The following is a 19,041-nucleotide window of genomic DNA, read 5'->3' on the forward strand; positions in this document are numbered from 1 at the left end:
GAAGAAGGGTGGGAGGAAGCATTGCGCAGACCAGAGCAGGGGGTCAGGCACGTCTTGGCCCAAGGTGTGGCCTCCACGCATCCACAGATGCACTGCCGGTGGGCAGTGGGCCTAACGGAGCTTGGGCAGGCAGCCTGGAAGACGTGCCATCCTGCCCCTCCTTTCTTTCCTCCCAGGGTTAGTTTTCAGCCGGCTCTGAGGAACCTTGGGAGTGTGTGTCAGGAAACACTGGGGACTTTGGGCTGATAGGGGAGAGGGGAGGAAGGAGCAATGGGTACATTCAGCTGGGAGGGTCAGTGGAAAGTGAATAAGGGAGGGGAGAACTGGGGAGGGGCCTGCGGGGCCTTGGGAAGGGTAACTGGTCCTGCCTGCCAGGCTTCTGGGGGAGTCCATGTGGAGGAGCAGCCGTGTGAAGCAAAATGTTACCAGAGGCCGTCCACAAGGGTCTCCGTCCACAGATGGCCTGTCGTTGGAGCTCTGGGGGAGGGGAACGACCCCCTAGTTGCCTGGCAGAAAAGTACAGGGGTATGATTCTGGGGGAGCCATCCTTGGAGGATCCCCGAGTGTTCAAACAGGCCAGAGGAAATGGTAACCCACACCTAGAAAGCCTTCTGCCTTCCCTGGGCTCAGTCATTTCTGCCCTGCTGGTGACTGTCACACCTGCCCCAGGGGCTTGGCCAGGGATTGAGAGCTTTGAAACAGGAGTGGGTGAAGAATCTGCTTCAGGCAGCCACCAGCTTTAGGAAGCTAGTGCCTACTACCTGGGCTGCTTGAGAAACCTGGCCCAGGTGCCCAGCACAACAGACCAAGAAACTGAATTTGGCAAACAGTTACAAGCAGGCGTGGAGGGCATGCTGGGTTCTGGCTGCCTCCCCTCCTGGGGGGAACTAAGCGTGCTTGCCCGCCCCCTAACTCTAGGAGTTTTGGTGAGCCGTCTGTCACTCACATGGCTTCCCAAACCCCACCCCTAAAAACAAAGTGTGAGCACTGTATCTCTGCCCTTGGACTCCCCAGTTGTGAGAGCTAATGCATTCTCTTTCTGCTTAAGCCTGTTTGAATTGGTCTTTTGTCACCTACGGCTAACAATGTCTCAACGGATACACCAGGCTAATGACTATGAAATATGTTTCAAACAGAGGAACTAAGTCAGGGTGAGAATGAGTCTTCCAAGGGTCAGGGTTCCGCAGAAGTTCAGGAGAGAGGCACACCTCTGCCAGACCTGTACCAGATGGTCGGAAGCAGCAATCACACATGTACACACACACACAATTAAAGAACACACGGATGCCTCTGCCCTTGGGATCCAGCACTCAGCACGAGCACAGGTGATCTCTAACCCTGGACATCCACTCTCCTGGGTAACACCGTTCAGGACCCAGGGAAATGCTTCTCCACATCATTCGTGTTAAGTCCTTGAATCAAAAGGAGACTGTCTAATTGCTATAACAATGTGTGGGTCGTGTTGCTACTGACATCAGAGACGGACCCTGCTCTGGAGTGTAGGGATAACTGAAGGGTAGAGGCACTTAGGTAAGAGAAAAGACAGACTGATTTATCGAATCCTTCCTCTCAGATAGCAAGAATGCAGTAGAAGTAGCATGTCTCAATAGCGGCTTCTTGCTTCTCTTTGTGGTTCCAGAGGTACCCATAAATTAGCACAGCAGTTGTTACAATTGTACGGGCAGCTGAGGAACATTTTCCAGTATAAATAATTCATATTTCTCCTACAGTTGTACATATGCAGGTCAAGATGTAACATGCGGTGCGATACTCTTCACGTTGGCAACTAAACAGATATGGAACAACCCTAGAACTGTGAATGATTTTATTTTTATAAAACTATTTACTAAGATTTAACTAAATTTTTAAAACTTAAATTAAAATTCAGCTTTAAATAGTTCATTAAAATTTTTGCATGTATTAGATAAAATGTAATAGCTATACTATTAGTTATATTTGCCTTTTAATTTTAATAGATAAATTTGAAAATTAAAAAAGTTTAAAACTTATGCAGAAAGGAATGTGAACCTTTGATCTCACAATTTAATTTTCATTTTTAATTAAAATATCAGGCATTTTTTTTACAGTTTCAGTTATCTATTGCTGTATAGCAAGTCCTAAAACTTAGTAGCTTAAAATAAATTATTTTTCTCTCTCACAGTTCTGTGGATTCGCTGGCTCAGTGGTCACTTGGAGCGGGGTGGGGGGGCATCTCTTGTATGGTTGTAGTTGGTGACAAGGTCTAAAGTCAAATGCAGGTTCAGCTGGACTGTATGTCCAAGATGGCAGCATCTTTACTCACATATCCAGTGCTCAGCTGGGGTGGCTGGAACAAGTGGAGTCTGTCTGACTCTACTGCTTTCTACTGTGACCTGTCCACATGGCTAGCTTGGCCTCCTCAGAGCGTGGTAGTCTCAGAGGAATCAGACTTCTTACAAGATGGCTGGCTTATCCCAGAATGAGCATCCTAAGAGACCCAGGCAGAGAAACCAAAAGGCTTCCTGTGACCTGTCCTCAGAAATCATGCAACACCACTGTCGCTGCTTTCTACTGGCTAACAGTGAGTCACAGGGACAGCCCAGATTCAAGATAGAGGACTACACAAGGTCATGCATACTGGAGGTATGGCTCACTGGGAGTTAGCTCTCGAGACCACCACAGTCTGCTCTCTGGGCCCTAATGAACCACGCCCCTCACACTTAAAAAAGACACTCACTGTCTGAGACCCCCCAAAGTCTCATCCATGAATGAGACTCATCAGGCTTAGGCTCCAGACCCAGGGCCTCAACATCTACTTCAGGTCCGCTGCAGAGGAGGGCCCTCGGGTGTGGGTGCTTAGGGATGCTTCCTCTTGATTTGAGGATCTGTGAGCTGAAGAGACACGTTGTCTTCCTCCCCAAACCCAACACACCACAAGGAGGTCAGCACAGGTCAACTGCAATAGACACTCTCATTCAGAAAGGATGAGAAAGTTGTACAGAGCAATTCTGCAATCAAGTCAGTTCCTTTATTAGGGTCTGGTCCTGCTCTCTGGGGGTGGTTGTCTGTGGCTCTCGGCTCCACACTCTGAATTATCCTTCCTTTTCCAGAAGAAATGGTCAGTGTCTGCAACCAAATGCACTTCTTAGCCTGCTTCCTGCCCATAAAAAAGGTCTCTTCATTTGGAACTGTCTCTGTCCCTTTCAATCCAAGCTGAAAAAATTCTTTTAAAGATCTGTGGGTTTCTTACATATCAAATTATAACCTACTCCTTTAGACAAAAGGCACACCCTCAATTATCTCCAAAAAGGCCCTTCCTACCTTAAGCCACCTGTGAGGTTACTGTGGGATTCTTAGTCCTGCTCTCCAGCGGAGAGGACCCAAGAGGTACACCTTTGGCCTTCTTAGAAGCCCTTTTGTCTATCCAAGGGATCTAAAGACACACCCTTAAATATTTCTAAAGGGTCTTAACAGCCACATTCATGACTCTGCATGAAAACACATTTTTCTGGCAGCACCCTGGATGTTCTCTTTGCCCTGAGACCATTTCTTACTTTTCCAGCCTTTTGCTGGCTGGGACAATAGACCTGGCTCCTTAGATTTCCTATATTCTGCTCCAAAGCTTCTTTAGTTCCTCTCTACCTTTTCCTGTTTTATCAGAGTCAGCTGGAAGAAGCCAATGAGCACTTTCAACATTCTGCTTGGAAATCACCTCAGCCAGATCACAAGGTCATTAGGCACCCTTTCTATTTTGCCCATTCTCTCATAATCCTGAGTGACTATCTCAGGTCCCCTCTTCTCCAGCCTCCAATAAGTTTCCCTACTGTTTTGAGCCGTTAGAAACTCCTCAACACTCTTCAGCTTCTGCTCTCCAACTGTCCCGAAGTAAACCACAGGCTTAAGGCTTTTTGTTACATCACTCACTTAACAGCACTCAGGTACCTAAGTCTCCAAAGAAGGCCCCAATGAACAAGACCTCCTGAAATGTATGCCCTGTGTGGTCTCCCCCTCACTGAATCTGGCCTGACCTGTGACTCATGCTAACACATGAAATGCACTGGATATACATGGCACAAGTTTTGGATGTGGCCTTTAAGGGGACGGGCAGTTTCCTCTGCCTCTTTTTTGAAATACTCCCTTCTGGGAGTCCTGAGTTGCCATCTGGGAAGTCCAGCTACCCTACTGGAGAAACCACATGGAGAGAGAGAGGCACAGAGATTATATGGAAAGAAGGAAAGGACCAGCTGTGCCAGCATCCCAGTTGAGTCTCTTGATGACTCTAGCCCCACCCACCACCCAGGCACAAGCACGTGAGAATTCCCAAGCAAAGCAGCAGAAGAGATGTTCAGCTAAGCCCAAGCAACCCAGAGAACCATGAAAGATAATAAAACAGTGATTGTTTTAAACCACCAAGCTTTGGAGTGTTTTGTTACACAGCAATAGGTAACTGAAACCACTCTGAATACAAGCACATTTTATATTTAATCCTTTAGGTCATTACTGTCACTAGAACACAAATTATGAGTTCTCTATTATAAAAGCATGATTACAGGGCTTCCCTGGTGGCGCAGTGGTTGAGAGTCCACCTGCCGACGCAGGGGACACGGGTTCGTGCCCCGGTCCAGGAAGATCCCACATGCCACGGAGCGGCTGGCCCATGAGCCATGGCCGCTGAGCCTGCGCATCTGGAGCCTGTGCTCTGCAACGGGAGAGGCCACAACAGTGAGAGGCCCGGGTACCGCAAAAAAAAAAAAAAAAAAAGCATGATTACTAATTTTGCTGAAATTAAGGCCAGAAAATAAATTTTAAAGAATAAATATATACTAATTTATGAATCATAAATGTTGTTATAAATGTCTTTATTATTCATTCAAACATCACTGGTCCATCAACAGAACCCCTGACGTGCTCAAAAATAATTCAATTCAGTGGTCTTCAATATTTTGCAAACTTCCAGTCATATAAAAATCATAACTTTACGTGTCTTTTCAGTTTTATCATTTTGAAGATAAACTTCCCAAGGTTGAAGGATAAAACAGATTTTAATTAACAGTTTGTTAGTTGGACTTAGAACTTTGAAATATTTAGACATATGGTCTGTGGGCCTCCATTTTACCTTTCCCCAGGAGTGGATATCACTAGAACCAATGAAATAGGTGCCTGACCAAGGTGGGGGCCAGAAGAGATGCTGGGCACTTTCAGGGCTGGAAGGGACACCTGAGCCACCACACCAGCAAAGACAGAGAGGAGCACTGAGGTGGGCTGGGATGTTGAGAAGCCCGCTTGCCCCGCCACTGCTCCACTGGCCATACCCAAATGGCATGGCATGGCCTGGGACCAGGTGTGGGAACATCCCCAGAGTCATCCTAAAACCTGACTTGCGCTGGAGAGCATCACATCTTCCTGAAGCCCCCAGGTCAGGGCCCAGGGCCTAGTGTCACACTCAGAGGAGTCTGTAGTCAAACAGTCAGAGTCTCCTACTGATGAGTAACTGAGATCTATGTCTTCCACAGGGACCTATTTCCACAGTTTCGAATGTGCTTCTTTTCCCTAATAGTTTTCTTCCAAGTATAAGTTCTGAAAAGCCCTAATCTTTTCTTTGCAAAATTCAGGTGAAAAGGGTTTGTCCCTATTTCGTCAAAAGTGTAGAGTGGGGGAGAAGAGAAAGGGGGATGCGGAGCTTGGATTGAGATGGTAACAGCCACACCTTTTTATCCTTTTTTTTTTTTTTAATCTTTATGAGGACTTTTTAAAAATTTAACATCTTTATTGCAGTATAATTACTTTACAATGGTGTGTTAGTTTCTGCTGTATAACAAAGTGAATCAGCTATACATATACATATATCCCCATATCTCCTCCTTCTTGCGTCTCCCTCCCACCCTCTCTATCCCATCCTTCTAGGCAGTCACAAAGCACCGAGCTGATCTCCCTGTGCTATGCGGCTGCTTCCCACTAGCTATCTATTTTACATTTGGTAGTGTATATATGTCCATGCCACTCTCTCACTTCGTCCCAGCTTACCCTTCCCCCTCCCTGTGTCCTCAAGTCCATTCTCTACGTCTGCATCTTTATTCCTGTCCTGCCCCTAGGTTCTTCAGGACTTTTTTTTTTTTTTTTAGATTCCATATATATGTGTTAGCGTACGGTATTTATCTCTTTCTGACTTACTTTACTCTGTATGACAGACTCTAGGTCCATGCACCTCACTATAAATAACTCAATTTTGTTTCTTTTTATGGCTGAGTAATATCCCATTGTATATATGTGCCACATCAGTGCAAGAGGGTTCCCTTTTCTCCACACCCTCTCCAGCATTTATTGTTTCTAGATTTTATTTTATTTATTTATTTTTTTGCGGTACACAGGCCTCTCACTGTTGTGGCCTCTCCCGTTGCGGAGCACAGGCTCCAGACGCGCAGGCTCAGCGGCCATGGCTTACGGGCCCAGCCACTCCGCGGCATGTGGCATCTTCCTGGACCAGGGCACGAACCCGTGTCCCTTGCATCGGCAGGCGGACTCTCAACCACTGCGCCACCAGGGAAGCCCTCTAGATTTTTTTGATTATGGCCATTCTGACCGGTGTGAGGTGATACCTCATGGTGGTTTTGATTTGCATTTCTCTAATGATTAGTGACGTTGAGCATCCTTTCATGTGTTTGTTGGCAATCTGTATATCTTCTTTGGAGAAACGTCTATTTAGGTCGTCTGTCCATTTTTGGATTGGGTCGTTTGTTTTTTTGATATCAAGCTGCACAAGCTGCTTGTATATTTTGGAGATTAATCCTTTGTCAGTCGCTTCATTTGCAAATATCTTCTCCCATTCTGAGGGTTGTCTTTTCATCTTGTTTATTGTTTCCTTTGCTGTGCAAAAGCTTTGAAGTTTCATCAGCCACAGCTTCTTGAAGGCCAGGGAAGCTGAGACCTGTGCGTAACCAGGCTCACGTGTAGGTCTCAGTTCTGCAAGGCTATGCAGGTCAATGATCTGGATCTTAAGACGGCACAATGTCTGGGGCTCGTGTGCAGCTCTCTGCCTGCCTGAGCTTTCTTCTTACTGGACCAGGGGGTCACTGGGAGTGAGACTCTCAGAACTGTCTAGGAGAGCAGCTGGTGGTGATGGCTGACCATTCTACTGGAGGTCCAAGCTCACAGCTCTGGTGTGGAAGGGGCACTGCCTGGGATTGGGCCCTCACTCTGACCCTTTCTAACCTGGGGGCCTCAGGCAAATTACTTAATCCCTTTGTACCACGGTCTCCTAATGGATAAAATGGGGATGATGATGATGATGATGAAGATGAAGATGATGATAGTTGCTGGGAGGATTAAATGAGTAACAGGTAAAGTGCTAAGAACAGAGCCTGGCTCACAGGAAGTGCCTATGTTAACATTTGCCAATAGAGAGAACAGTCCAGGAGAAAAATGGGGTAAACACAGATTTGCATGAGGGTTGTTTCTCAGTTAAATGCAAATTCATTAAGGAGGGGTGTTCAGATCTTTTCAGGCCAGAAGTCTTCATGTGGCTCAGAGCTGGGGCCCTGACCAGAGCAGAGGTGTCTTCCAAGTCACAGCCACGCAACCGCCAAAGTATTTTCAAAAAGGTGTCCTTGGGTCTGGATTAAAATTGTAGTCTGTCACCCAGAGCAAGGATGCCTGCATCTCTGGTTTGTCCTGAATTTCCATAACTTGTGCACTTAGGGAGCTTTAGTCTTCCCCCCACGGAGGTTCATCCTGTGACACGCTGAAATTAGAGTCGGAGTTAAGACTTGAGGTTGTAGATTCACGGGGTGACCTCAGGCACATCCCTTCCCATCTCAGAGACTCAAGTTTTCTAGCTTATAAAATGAAGTGGCCGGACTAGATAATTTCAAAGCCTCCAGTTCACTCTAACATTCTGGGACATGGAGCCTCACTACCCACCCAAGCCTGGCCCTGGGTCAAAGCCCACGTTGGGAGCAGTGTCCACTCAGCCAGGGGCTGTGGAAGGCCATTGAGGTGGCCCCTTGGGCTTGGTTGAGCCGCCTTGCCCTCCCCTTCATGCAGAGACCTCTCCCCCAGATCCCAGGATGCCCAAGGGATTTCCCGATTGGACCCACCTCAAAGCTTGGTCCAACTGGGGGACACCTGGCCCTGGGGATGGAGATGAGGAACAAGAGCCAGACTTGGGCAAACACAGAGAAATTGAGACCATCAGCCAGGGGCAGTATCCTGCACTCACAAAGGACAAGGGGGTGGGAAGAGGCCAGGGGTCCTAAAATCTCAGGCGAGGCCAGGGGTCCTAAAATCTCAGGCAAGGCCAAAACTTGATTTAGCTCCTGGAGATGAAGGCAAGTCTGGCCTCCTCCCCAAAGCCATGCTGAGCCCCCAAAAGAGTGGGAGTTGTGAACCCAACATTCACGACAGCAGGTGGCAAGACTGGAGCCATATGAAAGTCCACTCAGGAGAATAAACACTAACACGTTAGGCCAGTTAGTCAGAAAGCTAGACAGTTCTGCACGGTTCAGCACGCGTGCGGTGGGGATTCCATGCCTCGTGACGTGTCCTGTGGAAGTGCATCTACCTGTGTGTAGGAGGTTTCTTCACATCTGTAGGAAAGTCTGTGATGGGCCTGGGGTGTCTGTGAGAAAAACAACAAAATAGCTAGCTGGTGGTTACCTACGTAGCTTCTGAGGCCAGACTGACTGGGCTTGAATCCCAAGTTTACCCATTATTAGCTTTGTGACCTTGAGCTGTCACCTCTATGTAACTCAATTCACCCATCTGTTAATTGGGATAAATAACAATACCTACTTCATGAAGTTGTTGTAACCCTCTTGTATAGCGTTAGAACAATGCCTACTGTGTAGGAAATTTCCAATAGGTTATAATTACCATGCGTGACAGTATATCCACATCGACAAATATAGATTCAACTGTTTCTACATAAAGGTTTAAGGGTGTCTGTATGTCTTTCAGTATGAATATGTACACATCTGTGTCTCTCTATATTTGATTAGATGGCCGAGACCTTTCTGTGCGTCCACTGATAATAACGGCTGGCATTTATTTTGTGCTCACTATGTCAGGCAGTACCCCCAAGAGTTCTACAGGTATTCACGTGGAAACACATGTGAATGTGAACGGCTGAGCACGTTTCCAGACACATGCCAGTGAGTACCTGTGAGTGTGGGCTGTCAGCCCTGCCCGATGAGACCCCCTTCCTGAGTGAGCTGTGTGAGAGATGAAGACTCACACCATGGCCTGCCTGCCCACAGCACTGGATTGGGGGCAGTAAATTACACCCACCACCCACTCCCTTTCCCAGGCTCTGAGTTAGCTTGAATCGCCTGCATCGTCTTTCTTCCAATAGGAAAGGGCAAACAGGAGCCTGGAGAGAAGCCGACCAATCACAGCCTTCCTTTCATCCTATGCCTGCCTTGGTCTTGCCTTGGCCCCAGGGAGCTCAGGAAGGATTCCCACTTGGCTGGGCCATCTTTCCATAGTGTGTACCGTTTTTATGCTGAGTGGCATCTACTTCTGGCTCACTGTGTATCCTGCCCAAAAGGGCAGAGTCTAACACGACCAAGATAGTGAATTATCCTCGTGGAGAAAGCCTTCACATTTTAGCTGTTACGTTTCCTTTGGTTCCATTATCCAATGCTGGTAACATTTCAAGCATAAAAGGATATTTGAAAATTTATGAATGTGCTTTCCTTTCTTGCCTTTATGAATACATGACCTTCATCTTCCTTGGCCCGAGGCATCCATCTCTCCCTGGGGAGAGACTAGGATGGAGGTTTGACATAGAAAGCACAAAAGAAAAATGCTGTAATGTTTGGCATCTGACATGCAAAATATGATTATGCGGTAGGTCAAAAGTCTTCTAAACCAGGCTATTCTCTTGAGAGCATATTTTCTGGATGCCTTCATCTCTCTCCTTGGGTGTGATCATGGCATTTTATGTAATGGATGCCCAGGCAAGAAGAGGAAGTCCCATCTGCTTTGCTCCAGAAAGGGAACCCTGGTGAGGCCCCTGTCCCAGTCTCCCAGGCTGCTCTGAACCCACCTGGCCTCTGCCTCTGATGCCAAGGCTCCGGGTAAGGCAGAGGAGCCTCGGGAGTTCAGCTTCACAGGCCAACTGCAGTTCCCACACTCCTGGCTACCAAGCTGTGAGCCCGCAGTGTGGCCAGGGTCATGGCTGCACAACAAGGAGATGCCACAGGAAGGGAGGGGGCACTGCTGGGTCAGTGGGAGGCCCTGTGGGAGTTTAGCCAGGAGAATCCAGTGGGTTGGGCAGCTGGGGGCACCACAGGGGCTCTGGCCAGACCAGGAGGGACCAGACCACGAGTTACAAACTCAGCTTCAAGTACAATCCGTGGCCAGCAGGCAGAAGGAATCTTGCCGGGAAACCAGAGGACGCCACACCACAGGATCCCAACACCTCGCTCCTACCCGATGTCACATAAGCTGCTCTTGCCCATCCACACACCTCGACCTCATCTTCGTGGCAGGAGCTTAGGAAGGCAATCTGAAAACTGAACACTTTTCTCTAAGAGAAACAAACATCACTTAACGGGACAGGCTAAACTGTTGGGTCCCCTGACATTTAAATCAGGTTGAACATTTCATTGTTTTTCTCACTACTCATCAGATAGGGGTTGGGGGAAAGGCCAGATTAGTTACATAATAAAGAAATTACTTTTTATTTTGCACAGATGAAGTGTGAGTGAAATTTTCAACCCTACTGCACACACAAAAATAGGCAACCCTGCCCTGCCCCCACTGAAGTGCCAGCTGGCCTGTCCAACTAAAGACAACGATCCTGGCAGAGGACAAGTCCTGGCCTCCTCCAGGTGGTGTGGGACAGGTCCTGGCAGAGGCATCCCTCCCGCCCAAGCGCTCACATCAACCTTCTTGGGCTCACACACAACGGGTCCCTTCCCCCTGCCCTATCTGTGCTTTTTTGAGGGAAAGAACAAGGTTTTAATTCTTTTTCCAGGCCCTTCCCGTCCAGGCATTTGGGCTCCTAGCCCTGGCCGCTGTCTCAGAGGCCTTTCCGATCCCTCCTCCTTCCCCCGGGAGGTGGGAATGTGGGGTGTGAATTGAGTGAGGTCCAAGGTGTCTGGGAGGAGGGGCGGGGGTGGAGAGCAGCCCACGCAGAGGGCGATGCTGCCACCTACTGGAGTCCTGGGGAGAGACAGCCCAGCTGGGGAACCATGTTCCACTGGCCCAGGGTGGACCACCTCAGAATCCTGCCTTCGAATGATTCGTTTTCCTTTTTCCAGAACAGTGTCTCACCTATTCCTCCATTTGGTCATCTGGTTTGCTGGCTGGAGCAATATCATTCGTCCCATTTTATGGATGAGTAAACTGATACTCAGGAAAGAGCAGAATGTCCTCTGACATCACATGACTGAGGATGGCTTGAAGGCAACATTTAATCTCAAGCCTCCCGGCCAAGAACTGAGTCCCCAACTCAGTGGTCAGACTAAGGTGTCCTGGGAAACGAGAGGGGCCCCATTAGGAACAAGGCTGATAGGGTCACCCCCAACATCCAGGGAGATAGTGTGAGGGAAAGGGGGGCATCTACATCCTCCTGCTGGGACTAAGGCACCAGGCAGTAATAACGACCCTGTAGTAGCTCAGGGCCTGATATATGTCCACAGTGATACGTTTTCTAAGGATTCACACACACATTAGCACACAGATCATTTCAGCTGCTCTGGTACCATCTTCTGAAATGCCACAGAGTAGGCTGGCTGCCGGGACCAACGCCTGTCCTGATTAATTGGGCTCCTCCATATCTCAGAGGACCCATCCCACCTGCATGGTCCTGTTCAGAGTTCTCAGTCTTATGGCCTCCCTGGTTCCCCATTCTCTAGGATCTGGATCCCAGCTCTGCCCTGTGGCTGGTGGGAAGGACTCCCCAAGTCACAGGCTGTCCACCAGAATCGCCCACACTTGGCCTTCCTAGGCCCTGGGACACTTGCATCTCAGACCAGCTGACAAAGGCACCCAGACGCTGAACAGACTTGGCCCTACCACGTCCCAGGTCCACGGCAGAGTCGGTTTCCCCAGGCCCTGTTTTCCAGCAAGAAGGACGCTAGCCCCTCTCAGCCTTGTCCTGCTGTGAATAACTGCCAAGTGGGGAGAGGGTGTACGGTTCAGAGCCAGGGCTGGAGTCGGAGCCCCAATGGCCTTCAAAGCCACCACCCTCAGGTAGCCACACCAGCCCTCCATCTCAAAACCACAGCACTAATAGAAACTTCTCTGAGGTGGCTTAGGGGGCAAATTATGAAGCCATGGAAACACAATTGAAGAAAAAGACTACTGAACTGATCTCAGGATAGGCAATGACTTTCCAGGCAAAGAAGAGCTCATACAGGGAAAGACATGGCTTAAAACGTTGGAACTTTTGTACATCAAAAACATCTCAGGGCTTCCCTGGTGGCGCAGTGGTTGGGAGTCCGCCTGCCGATGCAGGGCACACGGGTTCATGCCCCATTCTGGGAAGATCCCACATGCCACGGAGCGGCTGGGCCCGTGAGCCATGGCCGCTGAGCCTGTGCATCCAGAGCCTGTGCTCCGCAACGGGAGAGGCCACAACAGTGAGAGGCCCACGTACCGCAAAAAAAAAAAAAACCTCAAAATAAAAGGCCTCAGAGGAAGTTTTCTACACCCTTAACATGTTTCTTCCACCTACGTCTTTTAGTGTCCTTGCTGTTTTTTGTTGGGAACATTAGGTTGTGCTTTTATATATTAAAGGAAACGTTTACTTATTTTGAACTCTTTGAACTTTGAAACTTTGAGTGTATTACATACTGACTAAAAAAGAAACAGATGGCATTTTAAAGATAAATCAGACAAAATACTTAATAATTGAGTCTATGTGAACAGTTGATGAATGAAAATTTAATATTAAAAAAATTCCTGGGAATTCCCTGGCGGTCCAGTGGTTAGGACTCTTTGCTTTCACTGCTGGGGCCTGGGTTCAATCCCTGGTCAGGGAACTAAAATCCCACACGCTGTGCAGCATGGCCACAAAAAAAAAAAAAAAAAAAAATTCCCGAGGGCCCTTCTGCCCCAGCCCTCAGCACAGACAGCAGGGAAAGGCCGACTGTGAAAGTGACTAAGTTTGCCTCTAGCAGCCCCACCCTCTGCTTTCTGCTCCCCTGTCCCGCTTCCAAGCACCCCTCTTTCCCAAAGCCGCCCTGCACCCTCCCTCCCTCTTTCCCCACCCTCACAACCCGCTCTCAGATGGGCTTTGCTTGACTCACGTGTGCTGAGGGGCTGAGGAGGGCCTGACAGACCACCGCCCACTCGGGGAAGCACTAAGGAGCAGGAAGAAAGCTGCAGCCATCGAGGTCGGACATCATTTTAGGTTCTGACATCAACCCTGCAGGCCAAGCCCACTGCTAAGCAGCTGATACATAGCAAATCACGGCTTTCTGGCACTGGTGTGGGCGTTAAGGAAGAGTTAAGGGGCTTCTCTGGTGGCGCGGTGGTTAAGAATCGGCCTGCCAGTGCAGGGAACACGGGTTCGATCCCTGGTCCGGGAAGATCCCACATGCCGCGGAGCAACTAAGCCCGTGTGCCACAACTATTGAGCCTGCGCTCTAGAGCCCGCGAGTCACAGTTACTGAGCCTGCGCTCTAGAGCCTGCGAGCCACAACTACTGAAGCCCATGCGCCTAGAGCCTGTGCTCCGCAACAAGAGAAGCCACTGCAATGAGAAGCCCGCGCACTGCAACAAAGAGTAGTCCCCGCTCTCCACAACTGGAGAAAGCCTTCGTGCAGCAACAAACACCCAACTCAGCCAATAAATAAATAAATTTATATTAAAAAAAAGAGTTAAAAGTTTGTCGCGGTGATGTTTTTTGATGACAATCTCGAAAAGGCCTGAGCCCTGGGGTAGAGCCCTGGATGAGTCCTTATATAGGAAACAGGTGATAAGAGATCCAGCTCCCAAGGGCCAGCATGCTAGGAGTCATTTTCCCAAATGGCAGGTGCAGCCAGAGGGCGGATGGGGACCTTTTCTGTGCCCTGGCTACAGCACGGGGCTGACAGGCAGATGACTGAGGGCCATCCCTCCCCATGAGCCCAGACCTTCACTGGACAAAACAGTCTGTAGGATAGGAAAAGCACCTCTTTGTCCAAGCCCCAAACCCGCACCCACCATGAGGGAGCAAGTCCACTTTTCCCTATGTGTTTCCTGCACACTGGGAGATGATTTGTGCCAGAGTCCCATTAGTCCCGGGACAGAAGTCCCCGCCCCTCCTCCTGACAGCGGCACTCAACCGTCACCCTCACTGCCAAGACTCTGCATTGGCCCAAGCCTCCTCCTCTCCAGACCTCCTGTCCCTCTCTCCCCTCTCTCTTCTTGGCCTGCCAGAGTCTGGGAAAGGCAGAAAGCTCTGGACAGGCCCTAGTTGCCCTGCAGGCTGCAGATAAAACAAGGCTCAGTGGCTGGACCTGCAGCTGGTCCTGTGGCGGGTCTTGTGGCTGCCGTGCTAGGGCTGCACTCCTAGGGGGAGCCCCCTACGGCAGAGCCACAGCGCCACCTGGTGTACAGGGCCATCTGCGCAACTAGGCCGGAGCCTGCCCAAAGACAGACGACACCTCCTGGATGCCTCTTCCTTAACTATTTCACTGTCTAGTCACTGGGGGTCTTCCCTAGATCCCAGGAGAGCCCCATCCTGAGGGCTGATGGATGACTGTCAAGCTGAGGTCCCAGCCACATCTCTGACACACACAGCCCCATACACATAGCAAAACACACAGGAAGGGCCTGGGCTTCTGTGTCAGGTGGAGTGGATCACTCCCATCTCCTCTGGCTGGTGTATGTCTGAGCTCAGGCAATTACATAATCTCATGAGCCTCAGTGCCCTGCCTCTAAAATGGGAGCAATAAAAAGGCTGCTGAGGAATAGATTAGGTAATAAAGGTCCTACAGCAGCCACTGGCTCATTGCAAGTGTTCAAGAAATAATGGTTTCCTTTCCCTTCTGTCTGGGCTTGGTGTCTGGGAAACCTAGACTTACCCAAAGGCAGGGCCAAAGGGATTGCCAACACCCAAAGTCTAGGACGGGAAATGTTTCTATCTCAGCTCCTCCAAAAAGCCATTCCAAGCTACTCCACCAACTGCTATCTCCCTCTCTGAACACCTTCAGTTGAGGGTGACCAACCCACGTCATTTGCCAGGGAATGAGGGATTTTCAGGAAGTAAGAGACCTTTGGTGCTAAAACTGGGGTGTTCCAGGCCAGCTTGGATGCATTGGTCACCTAGTCCTTATCTTTCCACACAGTCCGGTTCTAGGGCTTCACAGAATTGCGGGCTGTAGCCCAGGAATCTGCGTTGTAACATTCCCCAGGTGATTCTTATAAACACCAAGTCACTGCCCCGACTCTCTGTGCTTTCTCTTCAGCTTCTGGTGGGAACACTACTCTTCAACTAGATGGGAAGCCACCTGAGGCACAGCACACACCTTGGAAAGACTCCAGAGAACTTTGTAAAAACCAGGCTCCAGACCTGAATCTGCAAAGTAAACCAGCAGCAACGAGGCCCACGTTCTCCACTCATCTTTAGTGTTTGCACCCATGTGTTGCTCCTCTATTATCTTCCACTCATTCATTCATTAATTGTTGAGTGCCTATTAGCTCAGCACAGGAGGAACTAATATTCTAATGGTGGGAGATAAGCAACTGCCACTTACATAACACAGTAATTTTTTAAAATTTTTAAATTTAATTTAATTTATTTTTTTATACAGCAGGTCCTTATTAGTCATCAGTTATATACACATCAGTGTATACATGTCAATCCCAATCGCCCAATTCATCACACCACCATCCCCACCCCCTGTTCCCCCCTTGGTGTCCATATGTATGTTCTCTGTATCTGTGTCTCAATTTCTGCCCTGCAAACTGGTTCATCTGTACCATTTTTCTAGGTTCCACATATATGCGTTAATATACGATATTTGTTTTTCTCTTTCTGACTTACTTCACTCTGTATGACAGTCTCTAGATCCATCCACGTCTCTACAAATGACCCAGTTTCGTTCCTTTTTTATGGCTGAGTAATAGTCCATTGTATATATGTACCACATCTTCTTTATCCATTTGTCTGTCGATGGACATTTAGGTTGCTTCCATGTCCTGGCTATTTTAAATAGTGCTGCAATGAACATTGGGGTGCATGTGTCTTTTTGAATTACGGTTTTCTCTGGGTATATGCCCAGTAGTGGGATTGCTGGATCATATGGTAATTCTATTTTTAGTTTTTTAAGGAACCTCCATACTGTTCTCCATAGTGGCTGTATCAATTTCCATACCCACCAACAGTGCAAGAGGGTTCCCCTTTCTCCACACCCTCTCCAGCATTTGTTGTTTGTAGATTTTCTGATGATGCCCATTCTAACTGGTGTGAGGTGATACCTAACTGCAGTTTTGATTTGCATTTCTCTAATAATTAGTGATGTTGAGCAGCTTTTCATGTGCTTCTTGGCCATCTGTATGTCTTCTTTGGAGAAATGTCTCTTTAGGTCTTCTGCCCATCTTTGGATTGGGTTATTTGTTTTTTAATATTGAGCTGCATGAGCTGTTTATATATTTTGGAGATTAATCCTTTGTCTGTTGATTCATTTGCAAATATTTTCTCCCATTCTGAGGGTTGTCTTTTCATCTTGTTAATGGTTTCCTTTGCTGTGCAAAAGCTTTGAAGTTTCATTAGGTCCCATTTGTTTATTTTTGTTTTTATTTCCATTACTCTAGGAGGTGGATCAAAAAAGATCTTGCTGGGGGCTTCCCTGGTGGCGCAGTGGTTGAGAGTCCGCCTGCCGATGCACGGGACACGGGTTCGTGCCCCGGTCTGGGAAGATCCCACATGCCGCGGAGCGGCTGGGCCCGTGAGCCACGGCCGCTGAGCCGGCGCGTCCAGAGCCTGTGCTCCGCAACGGGAGAGGCCGCAAGAGTGAGAGGCCCACGTACCGCAAAAAAAAAAAAAAAAAAAATCTTGCTGTGATTTATGTCAAAGAGTGTTCTTCCTATGTTTTCCTCTAAGAGTTTTATAGTGTCTGGTCTTACATTTAGGTCTCTAATCCATTTTGAGTTTATTTTTGTGTATGGCTTTTCATTCTTTTACATGTAGCTGTCCAGTTTTCCCAGCACCACTTATTGAAGAGACTGTCTTTTCTCCATTGTATATTCTTGCCTCCTTTGTCATACATTAGTTGACCATAGCTGCATGGGTTTATCTCTGGGCTTTCTATCTTGTTCCATTGATCTATGTTTCTGTTTTTGTGCCACTACCATATTGTCTTGATTACTGTAGCTTTGTAGTAAGTGTCTGAAGTCAGGGAGTCTGATTCCTCCAGCTCCGTTTTTTTCCCTCAAGACTGCTTTGGCTATTCGGGGTCTTTTGTGTCTCCATACAAATTTTAAAGATTTTTTGTTCTAGTTTCGTAAAAAACGCCATTGGTAATTTGATAGGGATTGCATTGAATCTGTAGATTGCTTTGGGTAGTAGAGTCATTTTCACAATATTGATTCTTCCAATCTAAGAACATGGTATATCTCTCCATCTGTTGGTATCATCTTTAATTTCTTTCCTCAGTGTCTTATAGTTTTCTGCATTACAGGTCTTTTGTCTCCCTAGGTAGGTTTATTCCTAGGTATTTTATTCTTCTTGTTGCAGTGGTAAATGGGAGTGTTTCCTTAATTTCTCTTTCAGATTTCTCATCATTAGTGTATAGGAATGCAAGAGATTTCTGTGTATTAATTTTGTATCCTGCAACTTTACCAGATTCATTGATTAGCTCTAGTAGTTTTCTGGTGGCATCTTTAGGATTCTCTATGAATAGTATCATGTCATCTGCAAACATCGACAGTTTTACTTCTTCTTTTCCAATTTGTATTCCTTTTATTTCTTTTTATTCTCTGATTGCCATGCCTAGGACTTCCAAAACTATGTTGAATAATAGTGGTGAGAGTGGACATCCTTGTCTTGTTCCTGATCTTAGAGGAAATGTTTTCAGTTTTTCACCATTGAGAATGATGTTTGACGTGGGCCTGTCGTATATGGCCTTTATTATGTTGAGGTGGGTTCCCTTTATGCCCACTTTCTGAAGAGTTTTTATCATAAATGGGTGTTAAATTTTGTCATAAGCTTTTTCTGCATCTATTGAGATGATCATATGGTTTTTATTCTTCAATTTGTTAATATGGTTTATCACATTGATTGATTTACGTATATTGAAGAATCCTTGCATCCCTGAGATAAATCCCACTTGATCATGGTGTATGATCCTTTTAATGTGTTGTTGGATTCTGTTTGCTAGTATTTTGTTGAGGATTTTTGCATCTATATTCATCAGTGATATTGGTCTGTAATTTTCTTTTTTTGTAGTATCTTTGTGTGGTTTTGGTATCAGGGTGATGGTGGCCTCATAGAAAGAGTTTGGGAGTGTTCCTTCCTCTGCAAGTTTTTGGAAGAGTTTAAGAAGGATGGGTGTTAGCTCTTCTCTAAATGTTTGATAGAATTCACCTGTGAAGCCATCTGGTCCTGGACTTTTGTTTGTTGGAAGATTTTTAATCACAGTTTCAATTTCATTACTTGTGATTGGTCTGTTCATATTTTCTATTTCTTCCTGGTTCAGTCTTGGAAGGTTATTCCTTTCTAAGAATTTGTCCATTTCTTCCACGTTGTCCATTTTATTGGCATAAAGTTGCTTGTAGTAGTCTCTTAGGATGCTTTGTATTTCTGCAGTGTCTGTTGTAACTTCTCCTCTTTCATTTCTAATTTTATTGATTTGAGTCCTCTCCCTCTTTTTCTTGATGAGTCTGGCTAATGGTTTATCAATTTTGTTTATCTTCTCAAAGAACCAGCTTTTAGTTTTATTGATCTTTGCTATTGTTTTCTTTGTTTCTATTTCATTTATTTCTGCTCTGATCTTTATGATTTCTTTCCTTCTGTGAACTTCGGGTTTTGTTTGTTCTTCTTTCTCTAGTCCTTTAGGTGTAAGGTTAGACTGTTTATTTGAGATTTTTCTTGTTTCTTGAGGTAGGCTTGTATAGCTATAAACTTCCCTC

At 47.1% G+C, this 19,041-nt stretch overlaps 1 protein-coding gene across 1 annotated transcript in view; it reads right to left on the bottom strand.

The window, feature by feature from the left end:
• LOC308627589 (uncharacterized protein) overlaps positions 1-19,041 on the bottom strand; it is a gene marked incomplete at its 5' end in the record, with an annotated part of 129,931 nt that overhangs the window by 101,393 nt on the left and 9,497 nt on the right. The window lies entirely within an intron of this gene.

Source organism: Mesoplodon bidens (assembly GCF_964165515.1).
Source record: "Mesoplodon bidens genome assembly, chromosome: 14".
NCBI lineage: Eukaryota > Metazoa > Chordata > Mammalia > Artiodactyla > Ziphiidae > Mesoplodon > Mesoplodon bidens.